The following is an 11,336-nucleotide window of genomic DNA, read 5'->3' as shown; positions in this document are numbered from 1 at the left end:
TAGATATACAGATCAACGTAACAGAATAGTCCAGAAATAGGTCTGCACAAAAAAAGAAAAAAGGTAAACTACTGATAACGTGTAACAGGTTCAATGAATTTCAAAGACATCGTTGAGCAGAAGAAGCCCATCTCAAAAGGATACTTATTATTCGATTTCATTTGTATGACATTCTCAAAAAGACAAAACTATAAAGATGGAGAACTGGTCAGTGGTATCAACTGTGATAGGTAAAGGTGACTTTTGGTGTTCTGTATCCCAAGTGTCTATATCCCAAACACATCTATACCTGTGCTAAAATTCACAGAACTGTACACCAAACATTTTGAAAGCCAAATTTACTGCTTACTAATTTAAAAAAAAAATTTAAAAAATTTTAAAGATCGTCCAAACAAAATAAATAAATAAAAACCATTTCCCGGGAGCCTAGGGGCTTGTGTGCCATCTGGTCCTAGTTCTCAAGGCCATTTAAAATCTGTTTTCTCCTGCTTCTCACCCAAACGAATAAACAAACAACCTGCTCTTATTTTCAACCGCTGTTTATTGAGCCACATGGTACAAGGTTCCTTTCGGCTGTTAGTGAATTGCGGTTAAGGAGTCCTGGACATGGAGGCAGAGAGGGCTGGGTGCGGGGGCCACCTTACAGCTATGACTAAAGTGGCAGGAGAGTGGCCAGCCCCAAGGCACCTTGCAGAGAGGAATCTGGGCACACAAGTACTCCAACCTCACTCTCCTCCCAACCTCTGGTCTCTCCCAGGGCCCCCGCTGGCCAAACCCAACTTAAAACCAGTGGGCATAGAAGGTTTTGGTCTTGCCCATTGAGGTCAGCTTTCCAGGATGCAGTGCAGGTCTGAGAAGGAGAGTGGACGTGAAGAGGCCAATGAGACATCGGAACAAACCACCTGGGTCTTGCTCTCAAAGGGCAGAGACTCTGTTGAGGGAGGCGACATCGCCGGGGACTTAAACTGTGAGGCAGAACGTGGTAAGTGCTTTGATCTAGGGAAACGATCATACGGGAAAGAGGGGATACGGGAGGGCTTCCTCCAGCTGGACCTAGAAGGATGAGCAGAATAGAAGCCAGTAGAAGATGGAGGCCATCATGGCCGAAAGGAAGAAAAGCAAATCCCATCCTAAGAGTTCAGATTAATTCACCATTCACTTATGGAAAGGCAGCTAATGGTTGTGGAAGCACCAGTTTCAGCATGAGAGGAACCTGGGATTCATACAGCTGTCCCCCTTATTCTCAGGGGATATGTTCCCAGACCCCGTGTAGATGCCTGGGACTGGGGATGCTACCGAGCCCTATATACTATGTTTTTTTCCTATACATACATACCTATGATAAAGTTTAGTGTATAAATTAGGCACAGTAAGAGAGTAATAACAATAACTAATAATAAAATAGAACAATTATAACAATATACTGTAACAAAAGTTATGTGAATGTGGCCTCTCTTTCTCTCTCCTTCTCTCTCCTTCTCTCTCTCTCTCTCTCTCTCTCTCTCCCTCTCTCTTTCTCTCAGCACTGAGATGGCCACTAAGTAACTAACAGGCAGGTAACATATACACTGTGGATACTCTAGACAAAGGGATGGATGATTCCTGTCCCTGGCAGATGTCATAAGATTTAATCACGCTACTCTGAATGATACGCCATTTAAAAACTTTAAACTTACAAATTTTTTATTTCTTGAATTTTCCATTTAATATTAATATTTTTGGACCATAGCTCACTGCAGGTAACTGAAGCCACAGAAAGCAAAACCGCTAATAAGAGGGGGTGACTACTTTCATAACTCTATGGCGTGCCTGCTTGGTGGCCTTCAGCAAGTCACTTAACATCCCTGACTCCCCATTTCCTGGATTTTGGGGAAGCCTCAAAGAGACAGTATATGTATGTCATGACACCTTGGGTATGCTATGACACCTCGTGACACCTGGCAGGGGTTGCAGATACAATCCATGACCCTAAAGTGACCAGACTTACGTCTGCCAATCATAGACACACTGGGAACCCAAAAGTCAAGTTGCCATTCAGTCCATAGGGCCGGCCTCACCAGGCCTTCACGGGGTGGGTCCCCAGCTCCTTTCCCTCGGTCTCTTGGCATCTGGCCTCCTTTCCTTTCTCCTCCTCTCCTCCCCTGCCAGGGCCCCTATGCCGCCCGGCCCATGCCTCTGCAGTCCCCATTTCCAGCTCCGTCCATTTTGGACAGTAAAGGATTCTCCCCAGCTTGAATGAAGCATCACTCTACAAGATAAATAAGCTCTTTCCTAGTAAAAATAGGTTACATCTCACAGCATAACTATGAACTTAATAAAAAACGAAATGAGACAAGCAAAACCCTCCCATTGAAGGGAAAGAAGGACAGAACAAGAGGAGTAAAAATGAGAGTGCCTCGTTCCTCCCGTCCCTCGTCTAAAACACGGCGTCCCGCACGGCGTGGGTGCTCAACATACCGTGGTGACATGCTCAAAGGCAAATGTCCTGTGGTCGGGCCACCCAGATTCAAGTCCTTGGCCACACCACTCCCTAACTCTTCCACCCAGGGCAAATGACATAAGCTTGATGAGTCTCAGTTTCTTCATAAAATGGGAAAGATAATAGTGCCCACTTTGTAGGATGACTGTGAGAATTAAACTGATTAGCCAATCTAAACGTCTTAGTGCCTCGCGCATTACAAATAATAATCATCATGATAATTAATGATAATACTTGGACCTGTCAAACACTGTGCTCTCTGTCAAGATTATCTACAGAGAAAACAGCCATGTTGATTACTGCAGTTTTCAAAAATATTGTGATCAGTGAAGAGAAAAATGCTGGGGAAACTCAGAGGAGAAAGTCATTAGGAAGCCTTTAACCTCGTCAGGCGACACCTGCCATCAGAATCCCAGAGGATGTAATCTAGGACTTGGCCCAGGCGTGCTTTGGGGCACAGTGGGGTGGGGTGGGATGGTTCTCTCGCAAGGACTAGAGCAAGAGCAGTCTGAAAGTGACTCAGAGACACTTAAAGTGAAGGAATGGTAAGTGTACCTGTCAGCTGGCACTGGCTGTCAGCACATCTCTGACCCATTCACCTTCACCAGCCTGCCAGGAATGAGTCAGCTAGGGCAGGCCCCCTGTCAGACACACACACACACACACACACACTCACTCACTCACTCACTCACTCACACAAGTGCACACACTGCCCTTTGCCCTTCCAGGCGCTGCTCACAGGTGATAGATACCTCCTCCTCTGCCCTGATGACACTTTGACCAGATTACACCAGAAAAGAGAGACCAAAAATTAAGTAGGTGCACATACACAGGTGTGTGTGGGAGGGGGGGAGGTTGGCACGGGCTTCATTTTCACAAAGTGTCTCTAATGCTTCCACTGGTAATGTTATACCGAGTGTCATCACAGAGATAAACTGCTATGGGGGCTAAACGACAACAAAAAAAATTTAATGCTTTTCCCCCCACCTTCCAAGTTCTTCCAGTTGGGCTAAGAATCAAATGAACAAAGACAGAGTAACAAGGGAAAGTCAAAGTTTTAATTAATACTTGTACATGGATAATTCACATAAGTATGAAAATTCCAAAGATACTGAGGCGACGTTGGGTATAAAGGACATTTTTGGGATAAAGGAGAAGGGGGAGGTATTAGATTTCTGAAGTGAGAACGGGCAATTGACAGGTAGTTGGGTTAGACCTCAACACACTTGGCAGACAAATTCTTGCTGGGCAGCTCAGAAACAATGGGAGCAGGGGGTTTCTAGCTCAGAGGCCCCTGCCTGAAGCCCTCTTATTTACCATATTTAATGCAAATTAGGCTAAGGCTGACATCCTAAGACCTCCTTCCTGAAGCTGGTTTTTCTGTCTGAAACTCTTGGGAAAGAAAAGGGGGAGGGGCAAAGGTTCTTTCTGAGTCTTGTTTCTTAATCAACCCCTTAAAGTCAGTATCTCAAAAGGCAGCTTCGGAGTGGCAAAACTTTGGTTCCCTTCACTGCCAGGATTGAAAGAAGACATTTCCTATATAACTTGTATCCCAACACCAGACCACTCTGTCCTTGGCGCCCTATAAATTGATTTTTTAAAATAGAAATCCTGTTCTTATCCTGTGAAGAGCTCAATTACATTGCATTGCAATTTTTTGAGTGTGCTCAAAGTGTTAATTTGTCACATTAAATGTGAATACAACAAAAGCAAAGATTTGGGGGGATTTTGTTCTTCCCTGTAAGCCCTGTTTGTAGAAAAGTGTCTAGGGCTGAGGCGTAGTAGCTACTCAGTTAACATTTGTTGAACAAAGAAATAAATGAAATGTAGACACTTTAAATATTCCACCATTTATGTCATATTTGGCAGTCTTCATTAAAAAAGAAAACTGTAAGCCTCGGGAACAGGAGGTGGCCGAGGGTTCCCAGGGCTCTGAAAGAGCCTGACAGCGGTACTTCCGTGGACACTGCTCTTATTGTCACCGGAGTCTTCATTGTTAACTAATAGGTTCTCAGCTTCTCAGCCGAAGGCACTTTAATGCGGCTTCCCCAGCCCATCCCCCTCACGATGACTAAGGGGTGGCTACTGGCATCTAGTGCCGGGGAGTCGGGGATGCTAAGTGCCAGGAGAGCCCCGACCACAGAAATGTCAGCGGCGTCTGGACAAGCATTGCCTGGGTTGTCACCTCCTGACGGAGTCTGCCTGTGTCTACACAGGGTCTGACGCTAACTGGGTGTTGTAATAAAGGTCAGCCAAAGAGACTGGAAGGGACCGGGTAGGAGGGAAAGGTTGGGGGTGGGGGTGGGGGACGGAGCGAGTTGCAAGAAGAAAGGGTTGCTGGTCGTGGGAAGGCCTCCCTGGCTTGCCAGAAAGCCAGTCCCTTGCACCCTCTGATGCTCCCCGCATATTTCAAAGAAAGGCTATGCCAAATTGGGATGTACTGAAAACTTTTGGACGAACGGAAAGATCCGAGTCCAGCCAGGAAATTCCCAGGGTGGGTCCCAGGCCAGAAGCCAGGGCCCGGCTGGCCCTCCGTGCCCTCTGGGGAAGACTTCTGCAAGGTCACGTCCCAGTGCCCTGCAGGGAGCGACGGTGGTCCCAGGAGGCCGGGATTTGCGCCCCGGGTCCCCGGCGCGCTGGGAAACCGCCCACGTGGGCCGCGCAGGCTGCATTTCCGCCGCGACCGCGCGCTCGGCGCCCGGCCCGGGTCCCCGCGCGGCCCCCGCGCGCCCACTAGGTGGCGACTGCGCTCTAGCGGGTGCCCCTCGGCGCCCGAGAAAGCGACAAGCGGAGCCGGGCGACAGATCGGACCCGAGCCTCAGGATTCCGGGCACGGAAGGGCAGCGCCAGCGGCCAAGGTAGGATTCCTGAGCCCCTGGCGACCCCCTCGAGCCTCTGTGGTTGGGGTGGGCCGCGCGGCGGCCGCCGGGCCCTGCTGCGCTGGACAGACGCAACCAGAAAAGTCGGGGCGGCCACGCGCGTGGTGGCGGACGGGCACCCGGAGACCCGCGGTCTCCAAGCCGGGCCTAGGGGCGGAACGGAGCACCAGGTCGCTCGCAGACAAACATCCTCTGGAAAGCATGCCCGAAGCCCAGAACAGCGTGTCCTAAGAGGAGAAAAGTGTTCCTGTCGCCAGAGCGACTTCAGCGTTGGAGCAGAGTGCTGATAAGGGCCAAACAGCCCTTCTCAAACTTGGCTGCACACTGCAATCGCTTGGGGAGCATTAAAAAAAAAAAAAAAAAAATGCTGATGCCCCAGTTCCACCCCCCCAGAGACTCAGATGTAGGTGGTCTGGCGCTGGGCCTGGGCATCTGGATATTTAAAAGCTTCCAGGAGATTCCAAGGAGCCGCCAAGTTTGAGGACCCTTGTAAAGGGCTGGAGAAAACTCCAGGAGGGTTTGTGGCAGAACAGAATGCTGATTCTTCTCCTCCTTTCATGCGCCTTTTAAGCAGGAAATATCTCCAGGGCCTAGGAACCGTCAAACCCAAGATAACAAACCAACGACCTCCCTCCCAGTAGGGCTGCTTCTGAAAGGACCGAACTGGAGGGTGGGCAGGGAGCATTCACAGCGTGGGGTATGAGTGAGGACTCAAGAGGGAGAGTGTGTTTGGGGGGGGCGGATCCTCCCTACCCTGGTCCCACAGAAGTTCAGGGGCACGGCCGGAGCTGCCCTCCTCTTGCTGGTGAATGTGGCAGAGCAGTCAGAAAAGAGCACTTGTTACTAATCAAAGGACCCCCCGTATTTATATATCAGCAAAGCGGTGCCAGCATAGCCTTGGAGTCCCCAGAGCCAGCCCCTCCTTATGTGTGACTGCCGAAAACTCACTAAACCACTGAACCACCCCTAACCTCAGTTTTCTCATCTGCAAAGTGGGCATCATGATAGTATAAAACTCAGAGTTGCCGTGGGAGCTTTTAACAGTAAAAGCTAATGTTTCGCTAAGGGTGTACCCATGCCAGGCGCTGTGCTAAATGCTTTCCGTGGAGTCCTCGCCACAACCCACAAGGGACTATAGTTACCGCCTTGGACAGCTGATGGAGCCGGGGCTCAGGGAGGCCAAGGGACTTGCTCAAGGTTATACAATAATAAGAAGCAGATCCCGTATTTGAATCCAGGCAGTGTGACTCCAGAGCCATCTACAAAAGTTCGATTAAAATCTGTTTCTCTTGTTGACTGAGGGAACACAGCACTGAGCACAGGGCAGGCTCGTGCATGGGGTGCTCTCTGTGAACACTGGCTATCATTGCTGGCAAAGAAGCACTTTCTCTGCGTTGACTCATGCGTTCATTCAAAATGTATTGATCGTTGAGAGCCTAATATGTGCCAGGCCGTTTGTCAGGTGCTAGAGATAAAATGGCGAGATGAGTAAACCAGCCCTCAGTAAACACACACTCTGCGGAATGAGAGAAATGAGAAGAAAGTACAGTGGCTCCTCAGGATCCACAGACTTCCGTATTTACTAATTCTCTGACTTTGCTGAAATGTATCTGCAAGCCCCCGATCCGTATTCGCAGCACTTTCACAGTCATTCGTGGCAAAAAATTTGAGTCATGCACGTTCCCAGCTGAGGTCACAGCAAGGGGAGGCTCTGCTTCTTGTTTCAGCTCTAGTACCGTGCACAGGTGTCCTTGTGGTCTATTTGGTGCTCCGTCTTTTTGCATGTTTGTACTTTTTGGTGATTTTGATGTTTAAACTCTCCCCCAAGCATAGTGCCGTCTAGCGTTGTCATGCTCAAGAAGGCTGTGATGTGCCTTACGGAGAAATGTGTGTTAAGTAGGTTTTGTTCAGGCGTGAGTTGTAGCCACGAGTTCCATGTGAACGAATCAACAATATATATTAAGTAAGGTGTCCTTAAACAGAAACACACATAAGACAAGGTTAGGTACTGATCTGTTGATGGAAATGGGGCCAGAGGCTCACAGAAACGTAACCCTATATTTGCCCTAAGAGCAATGATTCCTTATTTGCTAATTCCATGTTCACGGCAGGTAATGAGAATCGCCGGTCATTAGACGTTACTGCCCATGCAATGAAAGCTGGAGAGGCTGACAGAAAGGGCCTGCCTTGCACCGGGGGTCAGAAAGGCCAAGGAGCAGCCAGACAAGGGCGAGATGAGAGAAAAGTGTTTCTGTAAAAGCATGTGCAAAGGCCCAGAGGTAGCCAAAAGCTTGGCAAAGTCAGGGCACTCGAGGAGAGTCAATGTGCCAGGAGTACGGTGGGAGCAGAGATGCAATAATACGACAATATGCTGGAGAGAGAGGCCGGTGCCAGGTGGCACTGTGTTTTGTGGGCAGCTCTCATTTCATCCAGTTAGCACAGTAATCCTGGCAGGCTGGGCAGGATCGTTTCCTCCTTTGACAGATGGTGAAATTGATGCTCCACGCACTTAAATGACTCGCCCGTAGCTAGACCGCTGGTAAGCAGCAGCCCTCCCCCCCGTTTTAAATTTAATGTTGAACAGACATTTGAGTATGGGTCAGAGATCTCAGGACATGGTCCTAGGCTGGAGGTTCGGTTTGGTTTGGGGAGGAATGAGTAGCTAAGTGGCTGCAGAAGCCTTCGAGCGTAGATGAATCCACCTGGATGGTGGGCCAAGTGTGGGGAAGAAAAGTTCTCATGTCTTTTTAAAAGTAACAATATTTCTGGTATAAAAACATTAATGCCTCAGTGAAAGAGTCCTAGGTACCCACAGGGGGCAGAAAGAGTAGTGAGGATGGTCACAAAAATGCAGAAAAAGGACATGTGAAGGGCGGATCCAAATTGCCAGAAATACTACGTATGTTGTTGGGGGGCCCGTTCATGGGACAGCAGCTCTCAGTCTGCCTCTTATCCAAATTGCCAGAAATACTACGTATGTTGTTGGGGGGCCCGTTCATGGGACAGCAGCTCTCAATCTGCCTCTTATGGCCTCAAACGGGGCTCAGCAAACATTTCTATAAGGGGTCGGATAGTAAATACTCTGAGCTTTGTGGACCAAATACTTCCAGTTGCAGCTGCTTGACGCTGCCATTGTAGTGTAAAACAGCCATAGATGGATAGAAACAAATGGTGTAACCGTGTCCCAATAAAACTTTATTGATAGACACTGAAATTTGGATTTTATATCATTTTTCTGGGTCACAAAATGATAACTGTTCTTTCCATTGTTCTCAACCACTTAAACGTATAAAAATCATTCTGAGCTCACAGACTGTACAGACACAGGCATGGAGCAGGCTGTGGTCCACGGGCTGTTGTTGGCTGACTTGATGTAGAATCGCGGACCTGAGGGTGCCCATCTAGTTGAATCCTTCCCTGAGCCCTGAATCTCATCGAACGCTCTCAGCCATTTGTCGAGTGCCCCAAGAAAATGAAACTGGCTCAGCGGGCAGCTCATTCCATAGCTGGGGTTTCCCCAAAAGTAGATCATGAGACGAGGATTTGGGTGCCAGGAATTTTATCTGGGAGGTGATCCCAGAAAGCCCAGTGAGAGGGAAGGGAACCGGGGAAGGGAGGGCAGCCAGGAAAGGATGTGGAGATGAGCGAGTCTCCAACTGGGCTCAGTCCCGCTGAGGATCCCTGGAGAGACTGTGTGTCCCCCGAAGAGGCAAGGAAGCTGGGCCATTTCCTCACCTCCCATCCCTCACTGGTGGAGAGTTGCTACACACATTCTCTCTCTCCTTCTCTCTCCTTTTCTCTCTCCCCCCGCCCCCTCCTGACCTGTTTCACACACACACATCCTGAGGCAGGCAGACGGCGCTTCTGCTTCTGGAGACAGCAGGTGCCCTGCATGGTTGGGGGGCGGGGAGTGGCGCTTAATGATGATGGGTGGGCTACAAAGTGTTTCTGATTGCTTTCCAAAGTGTGCTCCTCACACCGCAGAGACCCTTGCGAGGTGACTTGGCGGGGGAGAGAGTCAAGGCACGTGAAGTGAAGTCTCAGGGCAGGCGTTCCCTTTCCAGTCTCGCCCTGCCCCTCGGCAGTCCTCTGCTCCAGCCTTACCGGCCTTTCGCTTCCTTGAACTTGCCAGACTCTTCCTTCTGAATACTGACAACAAAAGAAGTCTCAGTGAAGTACTAGAATGTTCTTGTAACACTCTCTGTCTTCCTTTCTGTGGAAGTGACTGCAGTCCTTGATTCAGGGCATGGAGCAGGCACCAGTAGCTAAAATGTTTCGTTTCATGTTTATGTTTACAGTTTCCACCTATACAGGGCAAATGTTACTGGCTTTTCATTTACAGCCGTGATATAAAGTTAAAAAAAATAAATTCATATGAATAATGTGTCTCCTTAAAGGTGGTATGAGACTGTAATAAAAAATAATGCCTAGTGCTGTTCTAAGCGCTTTACCTGTATAATTTAATTACTCCTCCCCACAACCTCATGGGTTAAATACTATTTGACGTAGGGACTATTATTAGCTGAGAAAACGGGCATAGGGAAGTAAGTAACTTGCCGAAACGCATCTAGCTAGTAAATGACAGAACTGGCAAATGAACCCAGGGGTTCCAGCTCCTGAGTTTCTGCAGGATTACACTGTTTCTCATAAACTTTTAAAAAAGAAAATATAGGAGAAGATGACATCCGAATTACTGATCTTAGAGGAAAACTACCTTCAAAGATTCCTCTTTTTTATCTAGCTGAACTCTGTCTCCCTGTATCTACTGCCCTTTGGTTGTCAGGTTTTCCTTGGGGACCCCGGAGAACAAATAGACTGTCCCCTTTTCATCACTACAGTCCCTTCGGATATTTGATGACAGGGACCTGGTGGCCCTCCCGGATCTCCTCTCCTCTAGATGAAACATTGCCAGTTCCTTCTGCTTGTTCTCTATTGTGCGTTTTTGGCACCTTCCCCCCTCGCACAGGGCCTCTTTCTTCCTTATTCTTTTTTATTCAACAGAACTTATAAAGTTATTTTTGTTGCTCTTGCACATTTTTTTTGCAGGGCCTCCCACAGCTCATTCTGAGCTCGGGGTAAATAGCTGTGGTCGGAATGATTGCAAATAGCAGCCAGATAGTGGTGTCCAGAGGGAGGCTGGTCATGCAGAGAGAACCCTTCGGGGCCAGCATCACAGGATGCTGGAGGATGGTGATGTTCCTTCTTGGCAGGCCGAGGATGGCGCTCCTTTAATGCACGTGTTGCTAATCAGGCTGAGAGGGACAGCCTGAGCAAATTCACAGGAGCCTGGTAAGGAAGCCAGACCACAAGTATATTAAATCACAAAGGGACAAGCACTGTGAAACGGCCTGGAAACTTTATGTCAGCTTGTCAGCTCATTCTTTCCCCTGCAGGAAGGTCCACATGGAAAGCCAAATTCTAGTTAGGAGGCTGGTGTTTATAGAATCAAAACAAGGCGGGCAAGAGGAGTGATTGTAATAGCCAGGATTCCAAGGTTTTGAATCTTCCAAGGGATACCAGGGTCCAGCATGGCAGCGTCGCCGGTCCAGCTCCCCATCCCTGTACTCATGGTAGACGTGCCTAATCGATTACTGAACCTTTGCCTCCTACTGCTCCCTGGACCCACCTTGAGATCCTCATCAAGAGAATATTCTGGGGAGCCCTGGCCAGCCCTCTGAGCAAGCTGTGATGCTCACGGCTCCCAGAGCTCTCAGTAGCTTGGACGATGTGGCACACAAGGCAGACTCTCACAGACTGGCCCTTTTGTACCGTTCTTTCTAAGCTCCTCCCACATCACTGTTTCTCTCTGCCTAATATTCCTTCAGCTTATGTAAATACAGTTGTCTTTTTTTCCCCATTGTCAAGTCTCGAGTTGATTTCCAGGCCTTGCTCTTCCTACTTGGTCCAGAGGCACACCCTGTCCTGTCCTTAAGAACTTTTGCAGGTCAGTAATCACAGACGTGGTGTGTACATGCCAC

General features: G+C 48.7%; 1 protein-coding gene across 8 annotated transcripts in view; it reads left to right on the top strand.

Moving 5' to 3' along the window:
• Positions 1-4,610: 4,610 nt before the first annotated feature.
• CHD9 (chromodomain helicase DNA binding protein 9) overlaps positions 4,611-11,336 on the top strand; it is a 168,005-nt gene continuing 161,279 nt past the window's right edge. For 5 of the 8 annotated variants that reach the window (XM_023530646.1, XM_023530644.1, XM_023530642.1 and 2 more), the window contains exon 1: positions 5,253-5,337. The gene's annotated coding sequence lies outside the window, so the exon portion shown is untranslated. Of the gene's footprint in view, positions 4,727-5,252; positions 5,338-11,336 lie in introns of those variants that run through there. The other 3 variants (XM_023530645.1, XM_023530647.1, XM_011360141.2) reach the window with 2 other exon arrangements.

The sequence above is a fragment of the Pteropus vampyrus genome, unplaced genomic scaffold, assembly GCF_000151845.1.
Source record: "Pteropus vampyrus isolate Shadow unplaced genomic scaffold, Pvam_2.0 Scaffold51, whole genome shotgun sequence".
In the NCBI taxonomy this organism is placed as follows: domain Eukaryota; kingdom Metazoa; phylum Chordata; class Mammalia; order Chiroptera; family Pteropodidae; genus Pteropus; species Pteropus vampyrus.
Note: the sequence above shows the minus strand (reverse complement) of the source record. Positions and strands in the feature narration are given on the sequence as shown.